Raw genomic sequence first — 15723 nt, forward strand, 5'->3', positions numbered from 1 at the left:
CACCTTCCATCCAGGGGCTCAGGCCAAGTATCTAAGAGTGACCCTTGACTCTTCCTTTCCCTCACCCTCCACATCCCGTCCTTTAGCAATTTCTATTGGCTCTAACTACAGAATGTAGCCCTGGACGGACTAACCCCCATCATCTCACCCCGACTGGTCTCCCTGCCTCCACTCTGGCCCAACAGGAACCCTCTTCAAAGCAATCAGTGTGATTTTCCTACAAAGCAAAGCTGGAAACCAGGACTCTCCACAGAACTCTCCTCTGATTTCCTTTGGCACTTAGAGAGCGGCAGTCAAATTCCTCAGCGTGTCCAGCAAGGCCCTGTGAGATCCGGTCCCACCCAGCCCTTGAACTTGATCTGCTTCTCTCCAGCCCCTCCATCATTGTGCTCCAGCCATTCTACCTTCCTGCCATTCCTGGAACACATCAAAAGTTTTTCCATCTCCAGGCTTTGCACTTGCTTTGCTGTTTCCTCTGCCTATTTATTGCTCCCGTACTCATCCAGATCTCTGTTCAAACATCACTTCCTTGGAGAGGCCTTCCCCAGCCACCCCCTCTCCAAAGTAATGGTCCCATCCCCGCTCTCTCTCCCCTGAATCTGCTTTATTTATTTTTTCATAGACCGAGCAAACGAACAGCAGAAATTCACCTTAAACAAACCTCAAAACATCATGTCACCAAAGCCCCCAGTTTGTACCCACTGCAGAGGCTCCCAAAGTTCCAAGCACATCCATCCCTGACCCGTTGGGCCCCCCAGCAGCCTTCCTGAGAAGCGAAGAGAAGGCAAGTCTCCAACCCTGACCAGCTCTATTTGGTAGACACTGTTTAAAAAACGCCTGAACTTCGCCTCCTGCAGCCTTCATACACTGGCTGGGGGTTAGATGCTCGGTACAGTTGAACAGATATACTTAGTTTGTCAGAGAACATCTTGTGTTCCAGGCAGCTGAATAATTATCCCCATCTTCCAGTTGAGGAAATGGGCCCAGGGAGGGGCAGACTTACTCCAGATCACTCAGTGCATCCATGGCAGAGCTAGGGCCCAAGCTGCCTTGGCCCTCCTGAGAGGTCCTCACACAGACACCCATTCTTGGGACAGCAGAGAGAGATCATGTCTGGAGCTTAGGGATGGAGGGGACAGGGAGAAGGAGCCCTGAGCTGGGATCTGGTCATGTCTGCCAGAACCAGTGTGTGACTTCATTCACACAACAAATAAGGATTGTCTAAGGATTGTCTCTGGCCCCTTCTGAGGCTTCAGTTTCCCCATCTACAAAGTATAGGTGGTACACAGGAGCTGGCTGGCTTGGGCCGTCTAAAATCACTCCAGGGCTTCCCTGGTGGCGCAGTGGTTGAGAGTCCGCCTGCCGATGCAGGGGACACGGGTTCGTGCCCCGGTCCGGGAAGATCCCACATGCCGTGGAGCAGCTGGGCCCGTGAGCCATGGCCGCTGGGGCTGCGAGTCCGGAGCCTGTGCTCTGCAACGGGAGAGGCCACAACAGTGAGAGGCCCGCGTACCGCAAAAAATAATAATAATAAATAAATAAAAAATAAAATCACTCCAGCAGAAAGGCCAGGCTGGCAGCCGCTTACTGGAGCATCTTTGCCCAGCATGCCTGGCTGCAACTTGGGGCCCATGTTCTCCCTTGCCCAGCCCAGCAGGCAGAGCTGGGACGGGTGGGTGATGCCTGGCTGGCTCTCCCTGGTTAGAGCTTATTATGAGACTTACTGCAAGCCTTCCTCCCCCACTCACCCATTCTGTGACTATCCCACGCATTCAGGAGGGCAGCAAGGAGATTAGGGATGAATATAGGTGAATGGTTTGCTTGGATCCATGGTTGTCAAACTACAGCGGGCATCAGAATCACCTGGCAGGCTTATTAAAATACTGATTTCTGGGCCTCACTCCTACAGCATTTGATTCAGTAAGTATGAATTGGGGCCTGAGAATATGCATTTCTACAAAGTTCCTGGTGATGCTAATGCTGCTCCCCTGGGGACCACACTTTGAGAATCACTAGGTTAGTGAATGGGAGTGGTCATGGCTGACTCAATTATTAGCCAACTCAAGGCTTTTTAAACAGTTGTAATCATTGCCTCCCCCCACCCTCACCCCGCCCCGTGGCCTTCCTCAAATTAATGCCAGGGAACCCCAACCCTAACCCTAACCCTAGCCACAGTGTACGAAGGCGGGGGTCGGGGTGGGGGAGGAAAAGCCTGCTGGGGAGGTGGGTCTCATGCCAACCTCAGCTTCACCCCAGTTCGCTGTGTGACCCCATAACTGGTCCTGCTGGCCAAGGCTTCCTGTTGGCCAGGCACTGGCGGGGCCCTCCATGTGCATATTCATAACCCCTCCTCCCAGCGCTTCCATGAGAGCAGCACCACAGTCACCATGGTCCATCAGTGAGGAAACAGGCTCCGAGAGGTGTACGATGGCTGTACAACACTGTAAGTACACTAAAAACCACTGAATTGTGTGCACTTTAGAAGGGGGGCACGTGGGGGGCTTCCCTGGTGGCGCAGTGGTTGAGAGTCCGCCTGCCGATGCAGGGGACACGGGTTCGTGCCCCGGTCCGGGAAGATCCCACATGCCGCGGAGCGGCTGGGCCCGTGAGCCATGGCCGCTGAGCCTGTGCGTCCGGAGCCTGTGCTCCGCAACGGGAGAGGCCACAACAGTGAGAGGCCCGCGTACCGCAAAAAAAAAAAAAAAAAAAGGAAAAAAGAAGATAGAAAGAAAGGTATACTAGGTTGTCCAAAGGCATAGGGCCAGGACCTGAACCCAAGTCCACCTGGACCACCAAGGCATAGTGCCTCTCTGGGCCTCAGTTTCCCTGTCTGCAATATGAGGTGGGGAGTGTCAGCCTTATGACTACCCAGCAGTGTGAGCCATTAGTTCAGCTCCACACTCTTTGGGGATGTCTGTGGTGAGACAGATGCTTGAAGGCTGGAGAGATGGGGATATGGAAGGCAAGAGGGCTGGGGTAGGGCGGGTTAGGCAGCAGAAAAGAGGTTATCGCAAAAAAAAAAAAAAAGAGGTTATCGCCTAACCTCTCTGAGCCACATTTACTTAAGAAATGTTCATTGTAGGGACTTCCCTGGTGGCGCAGTGGTTGAGAATCTGCCTGCCAATGCAGGGGTACGGGTTCGATCCCTGGTCCGGGAAGATCCCACATGCCGCGGAACAACTAAGCCCGTGTGCCACAACTACTGAGCCTGTGCTCTAGAGCCCACGAGCCACAACTACTGAGCCCACACGCCACAACTACTGAAGCCGGCATGCATAGAGCCCATGCTCCACAACAATAGAAGCCACTGCAATGAGACGCCCGCACACCACAACGAAGAGTGGCCCCCACTCACCGCAACTAGAGAAAGCCCGTGGGCAGCAATGAAGACCCAACACAGCCAAAAATAAATTAATAATAATAATAATAAAAGAAATTGTTCATTGCCATCCACACTCAGCCAGTTTTATTGTAAAGCCAGCAATTAATCATACAGGCCCCCAAGAAACTAACAAGTGTAACACAGTGGTGATATGATGGATGAAGTGATAACAGTGTACCCAGAGGCTGGGGGGAACCCCAAGATGGCTTTAGCAGAGTCAAAGTAGAGGGATCAGTGAAGAGGTGGAGGTGACGAGGACAGGGGTGGGGTGCCCCAGGCAGAGGAAGCAGGATGTGTGTGCAAGCAACAGAGATGTGGGAGCCTGGAGGCAGCACAGGGCAGCCGGTTGTTCTAGCAAGTGCGGGCCTAAAATGAAGGGGCAGAGGAGAAACCAGAGATGGCCAGATCAGGCACCCTCAGAACTTAAGGCAATGGAAAGCCACTGAAGAGTTTTAACAGAGGGAATGATATGGTCTGATTTGTGTTTCACGACCACAACTCAGGGGCAGTGGGGACCATGGATTAGAGACTGATCAGGAAAAGCAAGTAGGAAGCTCCACAATAGTTCAGATGAGAGATGACAGTGCAACACGAAAGAGAAGTGAATGGACTGGAGAAAGTGTTAGAAAGTGTTAGGAAGTAGGACTTGATGGTTAATTGGAAATGGGGACAATGAGAGAGAATAACTCATATTTCTGGTGTGGGGACTGGATGGATGAAGGTGCCATGACTGAACTGAGATGGGAGAGCCCAGTGGAGGAGCGGGTGTGGGTGTGATGAGCTCCGTTTTGGACGTGTTCAGATGGAGAGGGCTGGGCAAACACTCTGGGTATGAAGATAGAAACCTGAGCCGGCAATGTGGATCTGGGGGACATCGAGGGAGAGGTGGTGACTGAGGCCATGGGTGCGGCTGAGACAGTCCAGAGAGCATGAGGCAAATTTAGAGGAGGAACCAATGGAACCCCAGAGGTGCAGAGGGTAGAGAGACCCTCTACCCAGACTGGGAAGGAGCAGCCAGTGAGATGGGATAGAAACCAGAAGAGAGAGGTGCCAGGCCAGGAGAAGAAAGTGTTTCAAGGAGGGAGTGTGGACGACAGTGTCAAATGCTGCCAAGAGGTCAAGCAAGGCCTGAAAAATGTCCACTGGATTTGGTGACACGTTGGTCACTGGGTACCTTGGCAAGGCCAGCCACAGGGGGGGCGGGGCTGGAGCAGGTCTAGATGGGATAAGAAAGGGAGAGGGGCAGTGAGGAAGTGGAGACAGTTGAGTGGAGGTATAACTATTTAAAGAAGTTTAAAGTGTAGAGGCTGAGATCCGTAGCTGGAGAAGGATACGGAGCACAGGGAATAAGCCATTGTTCTTTTTGTGGTTGTGGTTGTTGTTTTAAGATGAGAGAGCCAGAGCGGAAGGAGCCAGGAGAGAAGGAGAGGTTGAAGATGTGAGAGAGAGACGGAGTGATCAATGGAGTGAAGTCCCCAGGGCAGCTGGGAGGCTGGGATCCAGAGCAGGGGAAGGGCTGGTGCTGAGCAGAGAGGACCCCGGCAGTTTCCATGGTGACAGGCGGGAAGAGGGAGAGACCAGGTGGGAGAGGAGATTGGGGACAGATGGGAGAAGCCTAGAGAGTCCCCATCAGGGGACTCGACTTTCTCTGGGAAGAGGAGGCCAGATCTACTTTTCAGTAGGGAGCAGAGTGGGTGGGGGTCTGAAGAGGTTTGAAACCGCAGGTGTGGAGAATGGGAATGTGAGCTGACCAGGCCCTGGAGAGGGGTCCAATGGGAACACAGGACTGTTATCCCCATAGGGGAGGATGGGAGAAAAGACCTAGAACATTGCAGGTGCTCCACACACGCATTTTTGGTTTGGCTTGGGTTGGGTTGGGCTTTTTTTGCTTTTTAAAGCATGATGATTCTGAGGGAGGAAGGAGCCTGTGTGGGATGAGGGGACCTCCCCGCTCCCCACAAGGCCAAAGTAAATGCAGTTCCAGGCCCTGCCCCTTCCTTCGCACTGGGTCTCCTTCCTTCCTTCCTTCTCTCCAGTGTCCCTCCTCCCACACTGAGCCCTGCCAGGGTCTGCCCCCGGCCTGGCCACCAGCTGGCTCTCTCATTTCTGCATCTGGCCTTGGGAGAGTGTGACTCTTTCCTTGCCTCCCAGACCAGGACCCCAAATGCAAGGTTCTATCTTCCCTTGGCTATGGAACCCTGGGGCCAGTCTGTCCCCATTCAGCCAAGGTTCCTGGAGGGCAGAGGCCATGACCCCCACCACCTTCCAGCAGAAAAGGGCTTCTTAAACCCCAAACCCGAGCTGATACTGACGAAGGAACTTCAACTAGACCTGAGAGGCACTTCCTGACAGAGGTGCAGTGTGGCCCAGAGGGTCCCAGGCTCCTCTGGGGAGAACAGGCTCGAACTTTCTCTTGCAGGGGGATAAAGGGTAGGGGCAGTCAGCCAGGCCTCAGAGTGAGGCTCTTTCCAAGAATCCTCAGGGGCTGGGACGAGAAGTTTCCCCTGATCCAGCGATTCTAAATATGGCAAAGGGAGCAAAAGCACGTGACCCAGGGCCCCGCACCAGGGCTGCTGCTGCGGCCGCCGTTTCTCTGGGCCAGAGGCCTGTGCTGGGGCTCAGGGCTAGGAGTGAGGTCTCAGTGGAGTCCCAGTTTCCCCATCTGCAACATGAAGGTAGGGGACAACTCAGCAATGGCTAAAGTCCCTTTAGCCTTACAGCTCTCCAGCCGTGGGGCAGAAGGGAAAGGGCTGGCCTTCAGCTCAGTTCCAGATTCTTTGAGGATGTCCCTGGAGGGGCAGCAGCTGCCAGTACATAGTACAAACTATGAAAAAAATGTGCCCTCCTGGAGGACCAATTAGAAAAGGCATTCCCTTTAGCATGAAAAATGATAGAAACTGACCCTTCCAAATGACCCCATTAGAACCAGGTAACCCTTGCCCTGGGCTGACCCACCCTCAAGCACAGGCTGCATTTGGCACCACTCACCCTCTCAGCCCAGCCCTTTGCATCATACAGGGCACACAGGACATGGGGCAGCCCTGGAGATGGCCCTGACAGCCAGCACAGCCCTGGAAGGGCCAACCCCTTGTGGTACCACGTGTCTCCGTGCCCCTCTCCTGGCTGCCGGGAGATGGACGCTGACCCAAGAAAGCACCCCCCCACACACACATAGGTTGGGCTGAGACAATCAGATTCTTTCTCTTAGGCATGGAATTAAGGCCCACCATAGAGGCCTACTCAATATTCTGGAACGGCCTATATAGGGAAAGACTCTAAAAAAGAGTGGATATCTGTATATGTATAACTGATTCCTTTTGCTGTATACCTGAAACTAACACAGCATTGTAAATCAACTAGATTCCACTAAAAATTTTTAGGGCTTCCCTGGGGGCGCAGTGGTTAAGAATCTGCCTGCCAGTGCAGGGGACACGGGTTCAAGCCCTGGTCTGGGAAGATCCCACAGTCCATGGAGCAACAAAGCCCGCACGGCACAACTACTGAGCCTACGCTCTGGAGCCCACGAGCCACAACTACAGAAGCCCTCACGCCTAGAGCCCGTGCTCCGCAACAAGAGAAGCCACCGCAATGAGAAGTCCCCGCACCGCAACGAAGAGTGGACCCCCGCTCGCCGCAACTAGAGAAAGCCTGCACGCAGCAACGAGGACCCAACATGGCCGAAAATAAAATTTTTTTTAAGTTTAAAAAAATTTTTTTAAAGAAATAATACATGAATGAATAAAAAAAAGAATAAAAGATTACGTATGACTTAGGAAAAAAAAAGAACCATAGAAGCACGTTGGCGGAGGTGCAGAGAGAAGTGGAGATGAGACTGTCGCTCCAGAATCTCATCTCCCCCTCTCGACTCCACAAAGCCCAGATGTGCTTCCTGCTATGAAGCCTTACAAATTCTTCCCTCTCCTTCCGGTAGGTGTTCTCCACCTCCACATGCCAATTTTTCTTGAGCCAGTGTGAATGGTCTTGGTCCCAGTATGGTATGGAAGGTGGTGTCTTCTCGACAAGGTGCTTTATGAGTCACAGCCTCGTCCTCTCCCACCTGAACCAGCTCCAAACCCTCCTACTTGTTCTTGCTGCTTCCCTGTACCATGACAGCTAGACTACCTGGTGCACCAGGTAAGTGGGCTGAACAACATGTCAAGGGTGGCAACGAGGAGGGGGCAGGGGCTATCCATCTGTCCAGGGCTGGCCAGGCAGCGCTGACTCCTCAAATAAACAGGGAGCGTGTCCTCCCAAGCAGGAAGCCAGCAAAGTGAAAGCAAACTAAGGGGTGGAATTCAGGCAGCCTGAATTTTGGAAACTTAAACAAGATGGCCAATGGAAACTTTCCCCTGGTTCTACCTGAGCAGCTTGTGTGGATTTGGGTGACTCAGTTTTACATGCTGAGCTTGGCATAAGATTTCATTTGAACAAAGAGCTTTGCTGCTTTTTTTTTGTTTGTTTAAAGTGTGAAATCCACCGACTTGCAGGCTCAGGCCCAACCACCTTAAGCATGGTTGCAAGGCAGGCCCTTACTCACCCTGCCACCTGACTCTCCACCACTCAGTGCCCCACCTGGCACACAATACTCCACTGTCACAGCTCTGTTCCCCCCAAAAAAAGCAAAGAGCTTTTTTGCTCTGTTTTTTCCTCCTCACCTTTGCTCATGCTGTATCTGCCCCTCCTCCAATACGGCTGGGTTAGGTGGGAGCCCCCACTCTATGCTCCCTTAATCCCCCATCTCCAGCTCTACACTCACCTCCATCATGGCATTTGCCTCAACACGTGAAAAGCACTGTTTGAGTACCAGTCTCCTCCCCCAGACCAAGAGCTCGTTGACGTCCTGTCCTTTTCACCTGGAATGCCCTGTTCCCAACTCAGGATGGGAGCTGGGTAAAAGTTTCCTGAAAGAGGGGACGACCCAGCACTGGCCCTCTGACTGGTACTGGTACCCAGGGTGCCCACACCCTGCTGGCCGCTCCCAGCTCCACACCTCAACCCTCCCCTCAGCAGACGGGATTATGAGGGAACTGGGGTGGGCAGCAACACCCAGGAACCCCACAGTCCAGAGCCACAGAGCATTCACTCACTCATTCAGTAAGTACATACTTACTGAGCGCTCACCGTGAGCCAGGCACAAAGACCGACAACATCCCTGCCTTCATGGAGCTTACGTTCTCATGGGGGGAGATGGATAATAAATAAATAAGACAATGTTCAAAATGTCAGACGATGATGGAGAAAAATAAAGCAGGAAAAGGGAACAAAGAACACTGGTATGGGAGTCGGGAGCTATTCTATAGAGGGTGGTCAGGGAAAGCAGCATTGAGAAAGTGACATTTGGGCAGAAGGAAATGAGGTATGAGAGAGGTGCCTGAGACCTGAGCCAGAGGGTGCCTGGTGTGTTCCAGAACCATCAAGAAAGAAGTGCTCGGGGCTTCCCTGGTGGCGCAGTGGTTGGGAGTCCGCCTGCTGATGCAGGGGACGCGGGTTCGTGCCCCAGTCCGGGAGGGTCCCACATGCCGCAGAGCGGCTGGGCCCGTGAGCCATGGCCGCTGGGCCTGTGCGTCCGAAGCCTGTGCTCCGCGGCAGGAGAGGCCACAGCAGTGAGAGGCCCACGTACCGCAAAAACAAACAAACAAAAAACAAACAAACAAAGAAAGGAGTGCTCCCAGAGCGGAGTGAGGAAGGGGGAGAGTAGTAGGCAGTGGAGGGAGGTGGGAAGCAGAGCATCTACTGGCTAGCGTGAAGATTTGGGCTTTTAGTCCAAGTGAGATGGGGAGTTTTGAGCAGAAAGTAACATGATCTGACTTACGTTTGCAGAAGATCACACAGGAGGTTGAGTGGAGAACAGACTATGGCACGGAGAGGGGATGGGGAAAGCAATGGCATTCACCCGTCTTGAGTTGACACGCTAATGGTTAATCCAAGCGACAGGTGATGGTGACTTGTACAACGGGAATAGAGGTGGCAAGAGGTGAGCAGATACTGACTATATTTTGGCACTGAAAGATCCCTTAGGGTCAATGAATCCTCTCTTTATAGTTGGGAAACTGAGTCCCAGAGAGGGGCATGACCTACCTGTGATGATACAGGAGATCAGTGGCAGAGCTGGGACTGACACCCAGATTTCCCTATTCCTAAGGTAATGTTTTTTGATTTCTCCTCTTTCTGTAGAAGGACCCAGGCACCTGTCCCTCATGCCCACCTTGAAAATTCCTTCATCCTGGTGGCAGAATGGGGCCCGCCCCTGCCCTTCTCGCTGTATGTGTCAGGGTGGCACTGGGTTCGAGGATTACCCAGGCCTCCAGCTACTTGAGCCTGGCAGGGGTCAGGGTCACCTCTTAGAAGCCTTCTGTCCTCTGAATCAGCAGAACTTGTGCAAAGGGGGAAGGGGGAAGGGAGGGAAGAGTCAAAAGAGGGGAAAGAGCTTGGTTCTCCCAGAGCAGAGAGGGCACCAAGAGCTGGCAGGGTGGAACAGGAGCTTGGGGAGGGCTGGGCCCCCTAGGGAGGACACCCTGGGAGTCCTGCAGACTCAGCCATTGAGGATCTCACCCAGGGGGAGGTTTAGGGGGATTGATAGGGGAGGAGCGTTTGGATGCATTTGCTATTAACAAGCGAAGCATCATGCAAACTTACAGGCCACACCTGGGGCAGTTGGTTACAGCTGCCCTGAGAGCATTGCTCACCATGGGAATCCCAAATCCAGGACCAGCCAGACTGAATTCAGCAAGACTGTCTCCAATGGGCCCTGACAGCTGGGAAAGGCTTGCTGAGTGACCATGGCCTGCTCCACAGCCAAGGTGGAGGGGTGGTGAGGAGGGTCTTAGGCTGGAAGCTGGAAGCACATCTGCAGACATCTCCGCCCGCAAGTTTCCTCGGCCTTTAAGGGGAGAGGTTCCGCCTGATTCAGAGTCCCTTGAAAGGCAAGGCCCTGCTTCGTGGCTCTGAGAAAGGTGTCAGGGTTGCGGGCAGCAGACGGGGAGGCACAGGATGTGGACACAGCTAGGAACCTGGATCAACAGGCTCTCTATCCTGACTCTGCCACCACTCAGGAGGGGTTGGAAAGCTGTCTCTGAGTTACAGTTTACTTCTCAGGGAGAGGAAGGGGTTGAGTAAGGGTCTCCAAGAGCCCCATGTTTTGCTGATCCATCTGGGACTGATGATTTTGACTTCCCAATGGGAAATGAAGGAGGCAGCTCCTGAAGCTGCCAGTCCTGAGGGACTTCTAGGGTCTCCCGGAGGTGGAAGGTCTTTTACATTTCATTTGCATGGCACTCCTGTGCGTGGAAAGTCTAGAGAGACCTCCTTCTACCTCCAAAACTCCCCTATAATTGAATAATCATAGCAAGGAGGAGTCAGGGTAGACCAAAGAAGGACTTCCAATAGCTCATTAACCACAGAAACAGTGCTGGAGGTCGGGGGAAGGGGACAAATTGCACCTCTGGTCCTGACGCCCCCTCCTCTTCTGAGGAAGACAGAACCCTACACGTTTGAGAAAAAGAACAGGGCTTGAATTCAGCTCCGATCCTGACCCCTGCCAGGCTCAAGAATTCAGCCTTGGCTGCATGACCTTGAGCAAGGGAACTGTCCCTCTCTGGGACTCAGTTTCTCCATCTGTCCAATGGGGCCAATGATCCCTAGTGCGGCAGCCTGGAGGCAGAGGTCTGGCCCCGATGAACCCCGAGCTGAGGGGTTGCAGAAAGGCTTGGGTTCACTTCGGGACGCAGAGGAGGTGGACACCAGGCGGGGTTCCTCGGGGAGAGGGAGACGTTCCTGGGGAGGAGGGCTCCTGGGGGACTCCTCCCCCGGCACGGCCTCTGCCCCTTTCCCTTCAGGGGCCCCTTCCCGCTCAGGGGTCCTCGGGGCTGACCCCGCCTTGTCAGCAAGGGGAGGGACATACTGGAAGGGGCGGGACGCGGTGGTGGGCGGGGCCCCGGGCTGTCCCTGGGAGGGGCGGAGCGTCGCCGACACCCGGCACCGCTCGCGGGAGGGGCGCGGGCGGCGCTGCGGCTCCAGTTACCTCCCTGCGGCCTCCCCCGCCCCGCCGGCTTCTTTTTCCGTTTCCAAATTAACAATTGAAAACGCGGCGGCCTGAAAGGCGAGCAGCGGGCCAAGCGGAAAGTGTGAAGGTGCCGCCGCGTCCCCGAGGACGGGGGCGGAGATGGGGGCGCGACACCCCGACTGCCCGCGGCTCGCCCACCCATCAACGCTGCGTGCTGGGGACTGAGCGCTCCAGGACCCAGAGGTGCCAAGGGCCCTAAATCGGGTCCTGGCCTGATCCGGCCCCTGGTACTGCCCTGGCCAGTGTTGTAGGACCCAGTGCCCAGACTCGGGGTGGTGCCAGCCCCCGAGGGAGGTGGGGGGAGGCACTAGGGCTGGGTTACTACTCTCGAGGCTGAGTGCCCAGGAGGGGCAGGTGCCAGGCAGCACCCTCATTGTACAGTCCTTAAGGGCTCCCAGAGTCAGGTAGGTTCGCATGTGAACTCAAACAAGTCATTTCACCTTACTGAGACTCAATTTCCTCACCTGGCAAATGGGGAGGGAAGATACAGCGACCACACAGAGCTGGTTGTGGGGAATAAATTAAATGAGAAGATGCATGAGGCTGGCCACAGTGAACACAATAGATAGTAGCTATTATTATCTTGGGTTGATAATGACGATGATATTGAGCCCTGGGCACACCTCCACCTCCACCCACAGCCAAAGGAGCTGTCCACCAATGGGGAATACTGGAGTTGACAGGTCTTTCTCTCCCCTCACTTCCTCTGGGCTTCCCCAAAGCCCCACTTGACAGATAAAGAAACTGAGGCCAGGAAGGTTCTTGTAAGGGGCTCAGAGTCACATGGAAATGAAAAGGGCTAGGGCCTGAGCCCAGGTCCTGCCCCCAAGCCCAGGCTCGTCTTATGGAGATGGGTGGTCCCTGGGATTGGGACCCTGAGCACTGGACCCCCTTCCTCAATGTTCTGAAGATGGGTGCTGATACCAGGGCAGCTGGGATGAACGAGTGGGTAATGGAGAGAGTCCCTGCTCCCGGGTATCCAGAGGTATGGGCCTGAGGGTGGACACCAGGGAAAGATACAGTTTCTGGGCCCCTGGCCCCCCATAATGTAAGCTCCATGAATGCAGTGACTTATCTATCTTGTTCACCACTATCCCTCCTACACCTAAAACAGGGCTTGGTGCAAGAGCAGATTATCGATAAATATTTGTTGAGTGAATGAATGAATGAGCAGGTCCTCTCTTATACAGCTTATACAGTGGCCTCACACTCCCCACCTAGTTGGGGAGGGGGGTTTGGAAGAGGAACTCCTCTACCCAGCATGGAGACCCAGGGCAGCAGAATGGTGGGAGACAGAGGCAGGAACCAAGACAGAGCGAAGGAGGACATAGCGAAGAGGCTCCAGAAGGCGAAGTTGAGATCAGCTCTTTCTTCCCAGCCCCCCACTCCTGCCCGGTCAAGCACTCGCCCCATTCCTCCTCCCTCCAGCACCTCTTCACTGACCACCACGACTCCAGCACCATCCTCATCCTCACCCGCAGCCCACTTACCTTGCAGTCTGTGCACCCCTCCCCCATTTACAATCCTACAGTGGCTTCTCACGGTTCACAACCTGAGGTCCTCAGCCCAGAGCTTGAGGCTGTGCACACACTAGGCATCGACCACACTCCACCCCTCCATACTCGTCTATTTCCACCCTGGTGACTTTTGTGCTCTCTCCTCTCCTTGGGATGTTCCCCCTTCCTCCCCAAGAATCCCTGATCTGCTTTGAGGAGAAGTGCTCCCCCAGCCCCTGGTTGGGACTCCTGGCCCCCTCTGGGCACCCCAGGACCTCTTTGTGCTGAGACAGTTCCTACCTCTGTCCACTCCCCACCCCCCACCAGCTCATTAGGATCCATCCGTCAAGGGCAAAGCCAGTTCTGACTCCTCCACTTCCCGCGGGCTGGCCAGTACATGCTCAGACAGTATCTGGGAGGCAACAAGAAGGTCCAGGTCTCCAGGGCCTTAAGCATCAATGAGTCAGGAATGTCCCACTGTCCTCTGAAGCCCAAGAGTTCTCAGCAAGGGCATCTTGGGGTTGCTACAGAGGTGGGTGGGTGGGTGGGTGGGTGGAGGGAGGGCCAATGCAAGCCTACCTGGTGGGGCTGGGAAAGAGTACAAATGGAGACGCACACACTATAAGTCTGAATATTTAAAAGCTTAAATCAAGCTAACAAGCTGTTAAATAAAATATGATCTATCCTTCCTGACACATATAGCTTCATAAGGATCTGGAAGGCTAGGCCTGAATTTAAAATCTTGGATCCCTTGGAGTCCCATGTTGGAATCTGGCAGGGAGGGGACAGCCAGCCCCTGCTACCCTCCAGTCCCTGGCCCATGGTGTGCCCTCTTCTCTTCCCACACTGGGATCATCCCTCACCAGAGGGGGCCTTGGGTACATTCCTGTGGCTGCCCCCAGCCTGCTCTCATCCACATTGGCTGCAAACAGCTGCCCTTGGACCTAGAAGCACTCACACAACAGTGAACCTTGGGATGGCAAACCATCAAAGAGGTCTGTGCAAGCCCTGGAGTGGGAAGTCCAGGGTCCCCCGGAAGGTGTTCTAGAATAAGGAGGGCCACGCACAGGCTCCAGGTTGGTGGTATGCAGGGCCATAGAGTGAGTGGGCAGAATTCTGGAACCCCACCTTTGACTCACCTAGAGCAGCCCTGCTTTAATGTATTTTATATACTGTGTCACTCCTGTGCTCCTGTGTCACGTTTCATTTAAAGAACCAGATCTACTGCTTAAAAGCTTGCAAAACAGCAGTCAGGACCCTTCCCTCCTACTGAACAATGGGGAAGCTGAGGTTACAGGGACCACAGTCATGCAGCAGTTTAGAGCAAATCCAGTGCTCGATCCCAGGGCTCCCGCTTCCTGGCCAGGCCCTGGCCTCCATGGGCACATTTCTGATCAGTAAGACCCAGTGCCTCCAATGGACATGCCATTGGGAGGTGGTGAGTGCCCAGTCCCTAGTGGGGTTTAAGCAGGCCTGCTGCTGGGGACTCCTGCCTTGACGGGGGCTGGACCCTCCACTCAGGACGCTCAGCTCAGGAGTGGATTGAGAGGCCAGACCAGGCCCAAGAAGGAGAGGGAGTCCTGGTATAAATAACCGTGGGGGACCGAGATGTTTGGGCTCGTCTCCTGGGCGACGGCTGTGTTTACCGCCCAGCGAGGGGGGGCATAGCCCACACATTTGCCTCCCTGACTTGTAGCCAAATTTCTCCAGGAAGGGGTGGCCCAGGATTAGCCCCAAACACTCCAGCTCTGTACCCCTATGAGGTCTTCCCCCTAACTCTGCCCCAACATGGGCCCAAAACCTCCCTGACATTGCCCCCATCCTTCAGCCCCAAATTCTGCATGGCACTGCATCTCCACCAGCCACAAATGCCCCAGCATTTGGCCCCATAAGTCCCAACTCTGCCTAAATCAGTGGGGGGATGGAGGGTGGCGGGAGCATGAACAGGGCAAGGGAAGGCCCCAAGCAGAGTAGCTGGGTGTGTGCCAGGGATCTGAGCTGGGGCCACTGGGCATGGGGGCAGAGACAAACCTCTCCCACGGCCCTGGCCAAGACAGAGGAGGGCTGCAGCCCCCAGATTAGGAAAGTGCAAATCCCTTTCCCCAGCCCAGTGACCACGCCATGCCTGTCATGTGCAGGGCATTAGATGGCCAGACTCCATCGTGGGAGGGGCTGGCAGGTGCCTGTTGGTCATCCAACGACCAGCTCCTCTCCCCAGCTAGCCAGGCCAAGAGAAAAAAACCTCAGTGCAGGAGGGCAAGTGGAAAGGTCCCCTTCCCCATGGGGCAGCAGCTGCAGCCTGGCCCAAGCACGGAAGCACAGGGGTTGATGTGAGCTGAGTTCCAGCCTGCAGGCCAGCCCAGCCTAAAACACACACACACACACACACACACACACACACACACACACTCTGCCCAACTGACTGATGGATCCTGCTTGGGACACCAGCTGCTTTTCACTGAGAGCTCAAAATAGGAGCTGTGTCCATCAGGGGTCCTAGACAGGTGCCCAGACACCTGGGCTCCAGTCCCATATCAGCCACTTCTCAGCTGAATGCCCTTGGGCAAGTCATTTCTCCTTCCTGAGCCTCAGTATAAAATAGTGTAATAAATATCTTCCTCCAGCATTAAGAGAATTCAATGGGATTCATTGCGTAAACATTAATTAAGCCCCACAATGGGCCAGGTATGCCTTAAAGCATCAAGTGGGAGAGGCGATGTTCTTCCCAGTATGAGGCAGCATTTTGGACCCAGAGGCTGAGGCTCAGGGATGTGAAGAGACCT

At 54.5% G+C, this 15723-nt stretch overlaps 1 protein-coding gene across 1 annotated transcript in view; it reads right to left on the reverse strand.

The window, feature by feature from the left end:
• Positions 1-15723, reverse strand: part of KCNQ4 (potassium voltage-gated channel subfamily Q member 4) — a 58507-nt gene that overhangs the window by 29223 nt on the left and 13561 nt on the right. The gene's annotated exons all lie outside the window — the stretch shown is intronic.

Source organism: Delphinapterus leucas, chromosome 1 (genome assembly GCF_059928025.1).
Source record: "Delphinapterus leucas isolate spDelLeu-1000000601 "Yukka" chromosome 1, BTC_Dleu_Yukka2, whole genome shotgun sequence".
NCBI lineage: Eukaryota > Metazoa > Chordata > Mammalia > Artiodactyla > Monodontidae > Delphinapterus > Delphinapterus leucas.